The following is a 17,408-nucleotide window of genomic DNA, read 5'->3' on the forward strand; positions in this document are numbered from 1 at the left end:
TCTCATTATTAATATTGTGAATTTGGTAAAGTTTTACTTTAGTCTACTAATTTTTCCTCATTTTTAGGTTGTGGGATTTGTCATTCTTGAGCTTTTATAGCCATTAGTGATTGTTGGACATTTGGGCACATTGGTACCTAATCAATGTTTTACTCTTCTTTTTAACCAAATCAATGGCTTACTTAATAAACTATTTAGTATCGTTGTTTAAAATGATGTGAAAATTATGGTTTAAAAAGTATTGTGAAATACGTATTTATAATATTTATGAAGCAAAAAATGTGTTTGATACCATGTTTCAAATAGCATGTTTTAATGTACGAAAAAACATAATTGTGTATTTGGTATGTATGTGTTTTTTTTAAAAGCTGATAAGTGAGCCTCTTGGTTGAAATTGAAAAAAGAAACTTTATGCGTTGTCTAATCAAGTGGGTCCTATGTTTTTAAAAATATTTACAAAAGTGTCATTGAACAACATTGTTTGAAATTTGAAAATGTGTAAGATGAGTTTTCTAAATTCAGTATTTGGGATTGTTTGGTAAGAGTATTTAAATATAGTTTTTTGTTTTGCAATCTATAAAATAGTGGGTCCCACACTTGATTTTATTGTTTGGCTAATATTTTCTAAATACAATTTTCAAAAACTATATCATATTTTCCTGATTTAAAACAGGACTTTGAAAATAGCTAAGAGGGTGTTTGCAGGATACATAAAATATTTTATTTTTAGAAAATATTTTCAGTGGACCACACATAGTTATCCAAACTCTTTCATCTCTCAAATTATGGAGCTTAATTAACTTTATCACAAAAAGAATTCTCATACTTCAAATTTGAAACTTATCATTAAAAAAAAAAACATGATGAACTCTATTTCCTTATCATTATCCACACAAAAAAAGTAATTTACAAATTCTACATGTTATTTTTTGTAAATATTTTTTTAAAAAATCTCAAAAATAGAACTAGTCTCACAAAAAATTGTTTTTGTTTTTAGTATATTGAAAATTGTTCTTAAAAGTGGGAACCAAACATGCAAAATGTAAAAATTATTATCTAAAAACTAGTTTCAAATTCAATTTTTTGAAAATTGTACTTATATTGTTTAAAAAAAAAAACAAAAATCCTCATACCAATCATGCCCAACACCCTAAAATGAATAATGTAACTCAAAAACTCCTAAAAAACATTATTACCAAGCACATTGTTTTGTTTTTAGAACAATAATTTTCAGTATTTAAATACTGAAAATTGTTACTTAAAATTACATACCAAATTATTCTTATCTACTCTAATAATTCTATTTTGACTGTCTTATCTCTCCCTAGGTTGTTCAACTGTCTTTATTAAAAACAAATCATCGGGTTCTCTCTAATTAATTAATAAAAAATTACTGTCACCATAACATGCATTTATAAACACATTTCATGTGAAACTAACATACGTAGCTTTCATAGCTTTTGATGTAGAGTCCAAATCTTCTGTCTCATTTTTCCTGCTCCACTCTATACTCCACCAATAAAAACTTGCCACGTATTTACCGCATTAATTAAATAATACTATTAATTAATAACGATAGCATTAATAAGTCAATTAATGATAGTATTTAATTAATGCGGTGAATACGTGGCAAGTTTTTATTGGTGGAGTATAGAGTGAAGCAGGAAAAGTGAGACAGAATATTTGGACTCTTTGATGTAAAAGGCTAACTATTTCCTTTTTCCTTTTTCCTTTTATTTTCTTGTATAACCTTTCAAAATTTTATTGCTTCACTTGGAGATGATGGTTACGGCACATGCATGTCACTGTACACAGTGAAACGTTCTTTCCTTTTTGCAAACCCAATGCGGAATCACGCGGAAGCCGATGTTTTTATTTATTTATTTATTATTTCGGGTGTGTTGGCGTGTGTGGGGGAAGCCGATGACTAATGTTATGCCCAATCCATTATTATTTTTCCATGCATGTGATTGGGTCTGATTGGTAGGAAGATTTTTATTTCTGTTTTTAAAACCGCATAAAAATAATTTTAAAAAAATTGAACTAGAAACTAGTTTTTAGATAATGATTTTTATACTATACAAGTTTGGCTCCCACTCTTAAAAATATTTTTAAAATATTAAAAACAAAAAATAATTGTTTGGGAAATTATTTTTATTTTTGAGATTTAAAAAAAAAATTACAATAAGCTCCTTAATTTAAAGGATAAAAGAGTTTGGACAAATATGTGGGGTTCATTGTTTTCAATTTATTTATAACTATGTTATTAAAAATATTTTTTGTATCTTGAAAACACTAGCCGTTTTCAAAATATTGTTCTGAACCAGGAAAATAAGATACTGCTTTTAAAAATTGTATTTAAAAAATACTAGTCAAACAATAAATTCAAATGTGAGACTAGCATTTTATGGATTGCAAAACAAAAAATCATATTTAAATACTTTTACCAAACAAGTCCTAATGTTCACTGGTCGAGAATACTACTCGTGAGTGCATTTGGTAAAAGATAAGCTAGTTTTGCTTAAATTATTCATTGTTTGTTATTTTCATACTACTTTTTGTCTCAATTTTATCTCAATTAATTTAAATTTAAGTATTTTTTAAAAATAAGTTAATTTTTAATTTTTTTGTCTTACATTATACAAATAAAGTACAAAATATAAGCAATTTTCAAAACATTTCATTCCACTTCCCTCTTAATTTTTTTTTTTTAAAGAAATCCATGTCAAGTCTTACAACTTGCATGAATAGATCAGGAGAAGAAAGAGAAGTTCTAACACGGTAACACCACAACTTTTTGTTTTTGTTTTTGAGACAATGTAACACCACAACCTTTACTACTCTTTTCCACGACTATTTTATGTGATAGTCAGTGATTGACTACTTGTCACTTTCATATCAATTTATAGTTTTTTTTTTTCACAATCAGCTACATTAGATAATTGTGGAAAATAGTGTGGTCTTAGAATTATTAGGGAAGAAATAAAAATATTAAAGTCCATTAAAAAATCATACACACACATTGTATAATAATTAATAAAAATTATTGTCACCGTGACATGCATTTACTGTAAGATAAACACATCTTTTATATATATTTCATACAAAACTCATAAACATAACTTTCACTGCTTTGATGTGAGAGGCTAACTATTTTATTGTATAACCTTTTAAAATTTTATGGCTTAACCTTTTAAAATTTTATTGCTTCACGAGGAAATGTGTTAGGTAGGGTTGTAAACAAGTTGGATTTTGTTAAATAATTAATTTTAGGTCTCGTCTTGGCAACAAGAATAAATTATTTAAGTTTGGCTCAAGCTCAAACTAAGCTTATAAGTAAATAATCTAACTTGAACTCGTTAAAAAGTCTAAAAACTTGAACTTAGCTTGACTTGACATGATTTATTAATCAAGCAAAATTCAAGCTCAAGTTCGAGTTTTTGAGCTTAAGATCTAATATATGTACATTATCAAGCTTATTTCGAGCATATTCATGATTGAACATTTTTTTTTCTTGGACTTTGCTTTTTTATTAATTAAACAAGTCTAAATCTAAAATTTAAGTTTGGTTTGTTTATAAACAAACAAACATACATGAATAACTTATTTATCAAGCCAAATCGTGTTATTTATAATTAACTTGGTTCATTTACGTCTCTAGTCATATCACACATGTGTCTGTTAAAAATATTTCATTAGTCCACCCAAGACACAAACTAAACTAAGCAGGGTCACTGGGTCAAAATACCACTAATAACGTTGAGATTAGATCAAAATGTTTCACGTGTTTCTCAAAAAAAAATATGTTTCACGTGTCTGCCCAAGACACAACACATCCGCTAGATGTTCCTAAACTTTGGTTTTAAGCGATTGTCGTTATTGTTAATTCTTTTGGATTAAACTTGTTTCTTTAATAAAGTTTTATGTATTCTCTTAAAATATATCAAAACAATTAACGTGTCTATTAACAAAGCAAATTATTAGAAGGTACATCTCTAGTAAGTGCAGTGTGCACTTTATTCTCTCACGAATTCGTCAAGGTCATGAGGAATTAGTGGAATACAATTACACCAATCAACATGCATGCCATTTATCTTTCTTTATTACCATTTTTTTTTTTAGTAAATGGTTGATGGTGATTAAAATCCAAACCCTTTTCGTTGAAGAATGATCAGGCTTAATAATATCTAATCTCCCCCCTCAAAAAAAAAAAAAAAAATCTAATCTCTTAAAATTTTTCAAAAAAGTTCACGTGCATATTAAACAAACAAATTCTTTAAAAGTGCATCTCTAGTAAGTGCAGTGTGCACTTTATCCACTCACTTATTTGTCATGGGCATCAGAAATAAAATTTCGCCAGTCAACATTTTTTTATATTAAGTTATTGAGGGTGATTAAAAATCCAAATATTTTCTGTTGGAAGAATAAAGCCATTTATTCTAATCTAATATTTAATTACCTAAGTCAATATTAGATTCTGTCATTTGTTTCGATTGGAGCATCCTCATGACTCGGGACGATTTTCTTTTGCAAGTTGGTATTACGTGGAAAAAATCAAAGACATAACTTTTAATTTGTATCTGGATATAAAATCAAATACGTATAACTTTTAGATTTGGAAACCTCGTAATTTTACATATCGATACTATTTTTTTTACAATTAATTAACGTTTTATTTGTTTTAATGAAAAATTTTATGTGAAAATAATTTTTCACCTTTTTTTGTGTTTGATAGTATGAAAATAATGGTAAAAAAATATATCTTTGGTCAATCCTTATAACACTATAATTTATTTTGTAGAGATTGTTTTCTACTAAAATTTTCCAAAAAACAATTTTATATCACACCGCGTGAAAAAAAAAAAAAAAACAAAGGAAGTCAAGAGCTAATACGTGAAATTATTGAAATGAAGGTAAGAGTTGTGTGTGTATGTGCATGAAGTTTAAAAATTGTAAATGAAAAAAAAAAAAAAAAAAAGTGAATGGACACAGAGATATAATTTAAAATTTTTCAAATGAAAAAACAAAAATGGCTGGATTAATCATAGACTTATAGTGTTCATGATACCTACAATTGTACTATTAAGTATTAAGTAAAACCAAAAACAGGTTAAAAAAATAATAATAAAATAAAAAACCCCAATAAGAGATTACCTACAATTAGCTCATTTCATATCCAATAGCCGTGTGTGTACAGGAGTAAATTTGTACCTCAAATGCAAATCGGAAATGGATTGCTTTGAGTTGTTTTCCTATCATGTCCGTAGTAGCAGCCTTGCTGGGAAAAATTAACATCAACTTGAAAGTTGTACGTTTACAATCATTTTGGCATGTTAATATTTCTATTTATGAATAAATCAAGAAAATAGAGGGCTAGTGCCTAACCAGGATTTCTGTGAACTCTTAAGGCCCAACAACTTTCTCATAAGCTCGTTTCTATTTTGTTCAACCTCGGGCTTAAGAAGAAAACTGGGAATCGTCAATTTGTATCCCTTGGGGTTGGCCTCAGATATTCCTTAGGCCAATTGATCTATAAAGGATCATGTTATTCGTTCAATCATCGCCACATATAGGCCATGTAAGGTAGAGGTAGTGCATACATAGGAAGATAAGTACTGTTGTTGTAGCCTTGTAGGAAGCTTCCAAGTTCCAATCTACTTACATTTCATACGCATTTCAAACGAATTGGAGTTAAAGAGTTTCAGTATTGTTTACGTATATATATTGGCCCACACCTTCAGTGCCTTCTTTGGATTTCATTTTTATTCACTTTCTCGTGCATTGCTTGGGTTGTTGGACCTATAACCAGATGATATGTGATTCATTTCTTAGAGACACTTGCGTACTCTAGGGCTTGAGTCGACTTTGAGCCCAAAACGCATCAAAGGAGATTGAGTATTGTTTACTCCACCCATGATAGTGGGAGCCGACATGGCAACACAAAAGGGATACGGCCCATGACACTCACAGGTCGGGCTGGAGATTTTTTTTTCCTCTCTTTAATCTAACATTACTTTGTAGGGTTTAGAAATTCATAATCCAACCAAACCTAGGGATTGTCAATAATACACGTTCTATAGTCTATAAAAAATTGGATTTTTATCAAGTCCTTAATTTTTTTTTTCCAATAAATTATTACAAGTCTTGCCTAAATTATACTCCAAATGTATAAATTCATCAAAACTAATTCTCAAAATACATCTATCAAACAGTGGGGGTTCCAGAAATTTTTGTCAGGGTGGTCATTAAGAAACTTAAATTAAACAAAATTTCATACAAATAAAACTTGAATATATCAACTTCACAAAAAAAAGTGCAAATACACAAAGTTTTAAAATTTCCTTCTATGAGTTTTTCATATTTTGAAATCATTGTATGATAGTTTTATTATTAATACTATTAGCTACATCAATTCAAAGTACCAAACCAAATAATCACTAAGCTACTAATGTCCCATTCAATTACCAACATCTTGCCTAAATAAGTAACAATAAAAATAAAAACATCATCCTTTTTTATCGTCTTGGCAAGAACTTCATTGTAAATATGCTCTTTTTATTTTATCCTCATCATTAGCATAAAATTAAAAAGATGAGACATTTTCTTATAGCATAGGATCTGAAAGAATATTATTCAAGTTAGTACAAATTTGCTTAGAAGACAAACCTTGCAATACATGTGATAGCAAGAGAATAGAGGGTAAATAATAAGTTCATTCAGTATATTCAACTTAGCATTAAACCGTTAAATTAATCATGTTCAATAAAATATTGAGACATTAGGTTAATGCATATGCGTATGTTCAAGATGTGTCACATAAATTTAACAAATTCAGCTAAAGACTAAAGGAAGTACAAAGCGACTAGCTATTTGAAAATATGCATTTTTATTGAAATAGTGATTTTAAAATATGTCTTTTGAAAACAATTTATAACATCACAATTAAACATATGACTGGGGCTTTCAGGCTAATTTTTTTGTTCGGGTAATTTTTGAGAAATGCTACGTTCACCATATTTTCACAACAAATTCTATGTGGCAATTTGTTACTGGTTCTAATTTACGTATCACTGAAATTATTTTTTTGTTTACCAATAACAACTTGACACTTAGGATTTATAATAAAGCTGTTGTAGAAAAGTTGTGAACATAGAATTTCTCATCATTTTTTAATTCAATTTTCAATTGACCATAATTTTGGACAGGTCAAATTTTATTTTTAATGGACTCAAATTCTTATTTAGGATGTTCAAGTTTTTTTATTTTTATGGTGGTCAAGTTTCTCTTTTAGGTGGTCAACAGCCCATTTTAATTTAAAATTCTTATTTTTTAAGGTATATATATTTATATATATATATATATATATATATTTTTTTTTTTTTTTTCTAGTCAGGATGGCCCAGACACCACCCTGAATTACACTTGGCGCCGCCCCTGCTATCAAAGCATAGAATTAAAATACGGGTAATAAAATAAATTTATATATATGGTGGGACAAGTTGGGTAAGATAAATTCAAAAAATAATCAACTCGAACTTGACCCAACTTGATATTTAAAATAAAATTTCAATTCAACCAAGCCCAACCCAATAACTCATGAAAAACCAACTTGATAGGTTGGTTTGGATTGATTTCGTCACGTTTGTAGGTTAGATGCACACCCGTATGAATTGTATTCAAACAAAAATCTTAAATGAGGTTATCACAACATAAATTAAATATATTAAATAAGAGGAAATTTAGTTAGATATTTAGACATGAATATAAATCTTTTATCTCACTTTTTATCTTTCACTTTATACTCCATTATTTATGGTGATGTGGGATGAAAACGCTCAGACCGTCCCTGGACGGTCATCACCTCGGCAGCCGTCCAGGAGTTATCCTCAGGACGAGGGTAACGGACAAGGCCGTCCAGAGGATGATAGCGAAGCTACATCCTTCGTCCAGGGGATGCGCGCAGCCTGCCCCGAGAGGACTCGTCCACATAAAGCTTCGTGGACGAGTATGCTACACTTGGAATTATCAGGCACACTCGACGAAGAAATTCCAGGACGAGGAGATCATACTTAGAAGAATCTCCGAATATAATGTGACAATCCCTTATCCCACTCATAACCGTCATGTATCCGTTGTGAAGTAGAAGTGTAACTCCTAAACGGTTATGGCAGTTACGTTTAATCCTCCTTGAATCCAGGAGAGGTCCCAATTTCGATAACCGTTCATGAAGGCACTATATAAAGACTGATTCAGACAAGGCAAAGGTATGTGAATTTTACTCCAAAAAAGTTGGAACTCCAAAAACATAGCGAGAAAAACTAACTTTACCATCGGAGGGTTTTCGGCCGGCAGCCCCGGTCGCCTTTGATCCGTTTTTCTTTTTTCTTCAGGCCGCAGAGAGAGCAAGTGGTCCTATCAAGTCCGAAGCATCCAGCCTACTGATCTTTTTAGCATCATCAGTTGGCGCCGTCTGTGAGAACTTTAGTGTTCTTTTCGTTCGTTTGTTTGTTCTGTTTTCAACAATTAGTCTTTCCCAGACAAAGGGCTGAATGGTTCGAACAAGATCAAGGGCTACAAGCCCAGGCCACCAGGAAAGTAGGGATGCTTCTAGCAACCCCCTTCGCAATCGCAGATCAGCGCCTGTCGTGCAACCACCTTCCATTCAGCATATACAATCCATGGCCGCCGCTATGGCGGAACTGACACGTCAAAACCAAGAGTTGAATAGGGAGATCAACCTCAGGAGGCAGCGCCAAGATGGGCATGCGGATAGACGGGCACCGAGTCAAGAAGGTGGAGGAGAAAATGTCGAGTCCGAAGATCAAACAAGAGGTACCGCTTCAAGAAGGGTGCCACACTTGGAAAAAGAGATGGACCAGATGCGAAAATCCATGGATGAAATGAGGGAAAACATGAGGCGAGCGAACCCAGTGGATGATATGGTTCACCGAACGGACTCCCCCTTCACGGCTTCCATCATCAGTCACCCCCTACCTCCGAAGTTCAAAATGCCTTCTCTGGACTCATATGATGGAAGTCGCGACCCTTGCGATCATATTGCAACTTTCAAGACGACCATGCACCTACAAGGAGTCCCAGACGAGATTATGTGCAGAGCTTTTCCCACCACACTTAAAGGACCAGCGCGAGTGTGGTTCGGTAAGATACCCCCAAACTCGGTAGGATCCTTTGAAGAGTTGAGTAAGTTGTTTGTCAACAATTTCATTGGAGGACAGCGTCACAAGCGTTCCTCCTCCCGGCCTGCGACCATAGAGCAAGGGGAAAATGAGAGTTTGCGATCCTTCATCACCCGTTTTAATAGGGAGGCCACGACGGTGGACGAGATGGATAACAAGCTATTGCGACGCTTTCCACAATGGGGTCAATTCGACTTGTTCATTCATAAGCTCTACGAGCGGGAGCCGCAAACCATGGCCGATCTCGTCCATTCGGCCCCGGAATTTTATGAACGGCGAGGACGCTATCATAGCCAAGAAAAGAAAAAGGGCAGAGCGTTCGGAAGCGGGTCACCACCGTTATTCAGATCAAGGACCTCGTCCAAAGAAAGCTCGGGTAGACGAGAGGAAAGATAAGGATGGTAAGAAGGCCAGTTCCTCCGCGAGGAATTAGCAATACACGCCACGACTATGCCACTAGAGCGAGTTCTTATGCGGATCAAGGATGATCCGTCCTTGAAGTGGCGGACAAAATGAAGGGAGACCCCAACAAGCGTAATAGGAGCAAGTACTTGCCGTTTTCACGGGGACCATGGGCATGATACGGACGAGTGCTTTGACTTGAAGCGACGGAATAGAAAATCTCATTAGACGGGGAAAATTGAGGAACTTCCTTGGACGAGACTAGATAGATGAGAAAATGAACTCAAAGGTGGAAGAATCATCACGCCCCCCACTAGGAGAGATTATGGTAATTGTAGGTGGAAACTCGATGACGCGGTCGTCCAAGTCAAGGAAGACATACACGAAGGTGGTGCGAGAACATCCAACTGTCTGGACGACCTCCTAGGACGAGGGCAGTAGACCAACAGGCTATTACGTTCACGGACGAGGAGGCAGGACGACTTCACCACCCACACGATGACACGATAGTCATCACCCTACTCATCTCTGACTACATGATTAGGAGGGTATTGATAGACAATGGCAGCTCTGCAGACATTCTCTACTACCCCGCATTTCAACAAATGAGGCTAGGACGAGATCAGCTTCGACCAGTGAACTCGCCGTTGGTGGGATTCGGAGGAATGAAGGTGCAACATGTAGGCACCATCACGTTGCCAGTGGTTGTCGGAACGTATCCGCAGCAGATAGCCAAGGAGGTAAATTTCCTTGTTGTTGATTGTGCATCGTCATATAATGCAATTATTGGAAGGCCAACTTTGAATAGCTGAAAAGCGGTAACCTCTACCTACCACCTGTCCATCAAATTCCCAACCGAGCACGGAGTAGGCCAGGTACAAGGAGACCAGCTGGCTGCCAGAGAATGCTACTTAGCTATGCTGGCCATGGACGAGCACATGCAGGCGATGAGTATAGACGGAAGAAAGGTCGTGGCTGAGCCCACTGAAGCATTAGAGGACGTCTCTTTGGACGATAACCAGCCCGAGAAGTCTACTAGAGTTGGGGCGAGCAAAGAGGGGGCAAAGCACGCTTTAATTCGGTTTTCGAAGAAAAACCTCGATGTCTTTGCATGGAGTCATGAGGACATGCCCGGCATTGATCCGAGCGTCATTACCCATAGCCTGAACGTGTGTCCCTATTCGAAACCAGTGCGTTAGAAGTGAAGAGTTTTTGCTCCCGAGCGAGACAATGCCATTAAGGAAGAGGTGCAGAAGTTGGTCACTGCGAAGTTCATCCGAGAAGTGCATTACCCAGACTGGTTGGCAAACGTAGTCATGGTCAAGAAAGCCAATGGTAAATGGCGGATGTGCGTGGACTTCACTGATCTAAACAAAACTTGCCCCAAGGATAACTACCCATTGCCGCGCATTGACTAGTTAGTGGACTCGACGGTAGGTCACAGGCTACTTAGCTTCATGGACGCTTTCTCAGGGTATAACCAGATTCAGATGAATGAAGCGGATCTGGAGAAGACCTCATTCATCACGAGCCAAGGTTTGTATTGCTACAAGGTAATGCCCTTCGGTTTGAAGAACGCGGGGGCAACCTACCAAAGGCTGGTTAACCATATGTTCCATCCTCAAATCGGGCGAAATGTGGAGGTTTATGTGGACGACATGCTGGTGAAGAGCCAGGACGAGGATAAACATCTGGACGACCTTCAAGAGACTTTTGATACGTTGCGACGGTACCACATGAAATTAAATCCGAGCAAGTGTGTTTCGGGGTTTCATTGGGTAAATTCTTGGGGTTTATGGTGTCGCACAGGGGAATTGAGGCAAATCCGGATAAAATCCAGGCGATACTGAACATGGAGCCACCGAAAAATATCAAGGAAGTCCAGTCTCTTACTGGACGAGTCGCCACCCTCAACAGGTTTGTATCGAAAGCTACTGACAAATGTTTACCATTCTTTAAAGTCCTTAGGAAGGCTTTTGAATGGACGGACGAGTGTCAAAAGGCCTTCCAAGACTTGAAGACGTATCTAATGACGGCACCACTGTTGAGTCCGCATGCATGCACTGGGAAGAGTTGTACTTGTACTTAGCGATTGTCCCCACACGCGGTAAGCTCGGCGTTAGTCGAGAGAAGAGGGGAGAGTCCGAGAAGCCGGTCTATTACACAAGCCACGCGATGAGAGGGGCGAAGGACGATACCCGATGATGGAGAAACTAGCCTTCGCATTAATAACGGCTTCCGGGAAAGGCCGAGACATTATTTTCAGGCACACGTCATCAACGTCCTAACAGACCATCCCATAAAAAAGGCGATGAGCAAGTTGGAAGCTGCTGGACGGCTAGTACAGTGGGCCGTTGAGCTTAGCGAGTTTGATGTCAGGTACCTCCCAAGGAGCACGATAAAAGCGCAAGCGTTGGTAGATTTCATTGCAGAATTCACCCCCAGTCAGGACGACCTGAACAAGGGCGAAGGAAATGAGACGTGGGTGGTTAATGTAGACGGGTCGTCCACACTGTATGCAGGAGGGATTGGAATTGTACTGAAATCCCCTGAGGGTGACAAGCTGGAGTATGCGGCCCGTCTGCAGTATCCAACTACCAACAACGAGGCTGAGTACGAGGCTCTACTCAAGGGGTTGGAATTGGCTAAGTCCTTAGGGGCGAAGTCGTTGACAATCAGAGGAGACTCTCAACTGGTCATTAACCAAGTAAATGGGATGTGTGATGTCAAGAAAGATCGAATGAAGAAGTACCTCAACAAAGTGAAACGCCTTGCCCGAAAATTTCAGCCATAAGTTTTATTCAACTTCTCAGGGAGGAGAATGCGGAAGCAGACACCTCGGCGAAAGTCGCCTCGGCAGGGGTCATAGACGAGTTCGGCGACATCCAGTACATGCCGAGCATAGACATCCCTGACATACAGCAAATAGGAGGAGGAGAGAATTGGATGAGTCTGATAATAATTTACCTCAAAGATGGGAGGCTTCCAGAAGATAAGGATGAAGCGAGAAAGTTAAGGGTCAGGTCAGCCAAGTATGTCCTCATAAATGAAGTGTTGTACAAGCGAGGTTTTTCCCAACCTTACTTAAGATGCTTGGCTCCCGACGAGTCAAATTATGTTCTAAGGGAAGTTCATGAAGGATCGTGTGGAAATCATTCAGGAGCAAGGTCGCTAGTCCATAAAATCGTCCGTGCCGGCTACTATTGGCCTACAATGCAGGCGGACGCTAAAGCTTATGTCAAGGTATGTGACCAATGCCAGCGCTACAGCAACGTGCCTAGACAGCCGTCAGAATACCAAACCTCAATGACGGCCCCATGGCCCTTCGCACAGTGGGGACTGGATATGCTAGGCCCTTTTCCCGTGGGAATCCGGCAAATGAAGTTTTTGGTGGTGGGAATCGATTACTTTACCAAGTGGGTAGAAGCCGAACCTCTTGCAGCAATCACTCAGCTGAATGTGAAAAATTTTGTGTGGAAGAATATTCTATGCAGGTTAGGGGTACCCAGGGTGTTAGTATCCGACAACGGACGCCAATTTGACAACGCACCCTTCAGGGATTTTTGAAATCATTTCGGGATCAAGAATCACTATTCCTCACCCTCCCATCCACAGGCAAATGGACAAGCAGAAGTAGCGAACCGATCCCTGCTGAAAATCATCAAGACTCGGCTCGCGGGGGCAAAAGGGATATGGCCAGACGAGCTACCAGGTGTTCTTTGGGCCTATGGGACGGCCGCACGAACTCCGACGGGGAGAGACCCCTTTTAAACTAGCCTATGGAAGTGAAGCTGTCATACCAGCGGAGGTTCATATGGCAAGTCATCGAGTGATGGAGTACCGGGAGAAAGACAATGGGGAACAACTTCACCTTGACCTCGATTTTGTTGACGAGGTAAGAATGAATGCGGAGCAAAGAGCGGCAAGGTACAAAAATCTTATGGCCAGACAGCATGATGCCATGGTAAAACCCAGACGGTTTGGTGTGGGGGACCTTGTTCTCAAAAGGGTCTCCCTGGCGACTAGGAATCCAGCTCATGGAAAAATGGGACCCAATTGGGAAGAACCCTACAGGGTAATCAATTGCAAGAGGCAAGGGTCTTACTACCTGGAAGCCCTGGACGGGCGGAAGTTATAGCATCCCTGGAACGTGGAACATCTGAGGAGGTACTATTAGTGATAAGCAGGGACGAGGGAAGTCAGTTGCAAAGTTACAGCTATGATTTGTGTGTTTGCTTATATTTACTGCTGTGTTTTTACTACTATTATGGTGTGTTACGAATAAAAGTGCATTAGTTCTTAAACTTTGGCACTACTTACAGACTAGCTTACAAAAGACGAGGCTATGTACTTAAGTATCTTAATAAGGCACTAGCTTATAGGCATGTGCCACGTTTGTGAACAATGTTCATGTAATAATATGGTTTGAATTTCTTATGTATTTGATGCATAGATTTAGTTTCCATAAATACCCACATGAGGGACAAAAGCCTAAGACGAATTGAAAACCTCGGACGCAGAAACACTCGTCCAAAGCTTTCCTTTAAATAAGGATAAAGCAAAGAGAAGTAAGCTAAGGCACACTCGTCCAAAGCTTTCCTTTAAATAAGGATAAAGCAAAGAGAAATAAGCTAAGGCACACTCGTCCAAAGCTTTCCTTTAAATAAGGATAAAGCAAAGAGAAATAAGCTAAGGCACACTCGTCCAAAGCTTTCCTTAAAAAAAAATGCTCGTCTAAGACTTTCCTTCAAATAAGTATAAAGCAAAAGGAAAAAGGCCAAGTCCCACTCGTCTAAGAAGGAAGAGTAAGCATTAAGGTATAGCATTCCAAAGACGATCACTCGTCAAGACGAGAAAACATAAACATTATGAACTTCTCGCGAGAAGTCGAGTAATAATGGCCTAAAGGACAAGCAAAAGTAATGCAGTCATCATCATCGTCTTAAGTGGGTCGTCCATAAAAAGATAGACGATCATCCAACACTTAGAGCGTTGTTTGAAAGACAATTGCATAAATAATAACATATAAGCTCGTCCACACAATATATAACAAATAAAGAAGACATTCTTTGGCCTAAAGAGGGTAGACGGCAACCGTCCAAAAACCCTTATAAAATAAGTATTAAAAGGCATTGTGCATAAATTCGTCCAGAACACTCTAGACGAGGTAATTGTACTTGAATACATTTCAAATTCTTAAATACATCTTAAATAAAAAAAAAAAAGAAAGGAGAAAAGAAGAAAGCTAAACAACAATAACAATTTCTTCAAGAGGAAGGGGCATCAACGTTGGGGTCGTCCTGAGTTGGTTTGGTGGAAGTGTCGTCCTCGATGTTGACATCGTCTGAGCCTGTGTGGACGAGGGAACTTGTAGCAGCAGCAAGGTTGAGTTTAATGGTGCTAAAGTCAACTTCAGGAAAGTTGTCCATAGCGTCCATTCTAAAGTCCTCAAACCCTGCTGCGTAGTTTGTATCCATCAGGTCAGTGAACTCTTTGGACGCTTTGAATTCCTCCACTGCCTCGTCTTTAGCTTTCTTCAGAAGTAGACTCAACTCGTAGTTCTCCTTTTGAAGAAGTTCAAGACGCTCGTCCTTCTTGGCAGTGTCGGACTTCAGCTCCCCCACCAAAGCCTTGAACTCCTCAGCCTCGTCCTTGGCCTTGTTTGCCACCTCTGCCCACGTCCTACAGTCGTTTTTGATCTCTTCTATCATTTTCTTTAGAAGGATCCTCGTCCTGTCCATCTCTGTGGCCTGCCTGGACGCAGCTATGAACTTGGACATTGCCTACATAGAAGAATAGGAAGTTCAGACGATAGAAATAATATTTGGCAAACATGGACAAATCAAGACGAGGCAAAGATGGTCACCTTGAAGATATCGTGGACACCAGAGTGCTCGAACTCTTTCACGGACATGTTGTAGTACGCAGCTATGTCCTCGCCTTTCACAGCCTCTTGGAATCGCTCCCAAGCCAGATCCTCGTTCTCCAATAAGTTAGTAGAAATCCCTTGAGGAGGCTGGGACGAGTCAGGTGCAGGAGACTTGGACGGAGTGGCACTAAGGGGCGTGGACGAGTCAACATCAACGACCAGGACGGGTGGCTGGGAAGGAAGTTCAGGCCTAGCAGTTTCAGGCCTGGACGACCCAGACTTAGCCTTCTTCCCCCCGACGACTTGGCAAGCTAGCCAAGTCCACATGCTTGGACAAGCTTTTCCTTTTTTCTCCAGAGGCAGGACAAGGCTGGGGCTGAGGTTCAGATCTCGCTGCCTCGTCGATCACTTCCTTCCCCTTGTTTCCCTTCATAGTTGCCATTCCTGAAAAAAAAAAAAATGAAAAAGTGCGAATACATACATACAAATAAATAATAATAATAAAACAAAAATGGAAAAGACATATCTTAAAGAGGAACACTCATGTCTACGGGTAGTTAGCTCGTGTGCTAAGGCGTCGACGGACGGTTCAGGGCCGAGTCCCCACTTGTGTAGACGCTTAAGGGTCGCTAACGAGTGAAAGTCTCGTTCAGAATGTAGACGGGCCCTGTGGACGCTATCACGGTGGAACTTGCTCAGAGAAGGTCGTCCAACGGCTGGAAAGGGAAGAAGGAAGTTAAGGTTAGACCATCGTCCAAAGAAAAAGTACAATAAAAAGAAACAAAAAAGAAGAGCATAACATACCTTCTGGACGAAGGTTCCCTATGTCTCCAGTATAAGGAGCAAACGAGTCTCTACCAATCTCAACAGGATGCCCCGCCCAGAAACCAGAGACGAAGAAAAATTCCGTCTTCCGGTTTCGTCGGACGAGGCAAAGACTTAATCGGTCTACGGTCATTGCTCCTGGCTGTGAACTGATGGAAGCCTCGAGATTGAATTATCTCGGAGGGTTTATAGCAGTACAGGAACTCGTCCACGATGATAGGATGGTCCCCGTCAAACACCTCCATCCATAAGACTTGCATGGAGACAATTAGTCTCCATGCGTTGGGGTTAAGCTGACACACTCCCAAGCCCAGCCTAGTGAGCAATTCCCTAGCAAAGGCATTCAAGGGAAGTCTAAGCCCCCCTAACAGATAAGCTTCATAGACACCTATCCAAAAACGAGGCTGGCAACACCATTCACCTCGGACAGCTAACCTAGGGTTTAGATCATCCGAGGTGTCAGCCCCAGAGGCTGTCCTCGTCCTAATACACTCCTGAAAGGTTTCTGCAGGAATCCCAGGAACACCAGATGTGTATTCCTCAGTTGTGTGACCACTACTACTACTGCTGGCATTACTGGAAGTATCACAACTAGAGTCGTCGTGATACTCGTCTATGGCCTTGACCACACTGTCGCTAGACGAGCAGGAGGCCATTGACAACGTCCTAACACTTAAAACGGAAAGCTAGAATAAGTGTAGAGAGATTACCTGGCTCTAGACGAGGGAAACTAAGGACGGTGAGGATATTCTTAGACGAAGCGACGGACGAGAGTGTCAAAGCAGAAAATTTGAAAAAGTGAAAGGGGCATGAGAGGGAAACCACTATTTATAGGCAGAAAAATCTCGATAACCGCAACGACGGAACCAATTAGAAGGCGACACGTGGTGCATGCCTCGAAGAAGTAAACTAGTTGACTAACCCCCTATGGATGTGCGACACGTAGCGCGTTTTGAAATCTGTTGATGCGTTGCATAACTCCTGGACGAGGGGCAACTGATGTGGGATGAAAACGCTCAGACCGTCCCTGGACGGTCATCACCTTGGCAGCCGTCCAGGAGTTATCCTCAGGACGAGGGTAACGGACAAGGCCGTCCAGAGGATGATAGCGAAGC

This window comes from Castanea sativa, chromosome 9 (assembly GCF_040712315.1).
Source record: "Castanea sativa cultivar Marrone di Chiusa Pesio chromosome 9, ASM4071231v1".
NCBI lineage: Eukaryota > Viridiplantae > Streptophyta > Magnoliopsida > Fagales > Fagaceae > Castanea > Castanea sativa.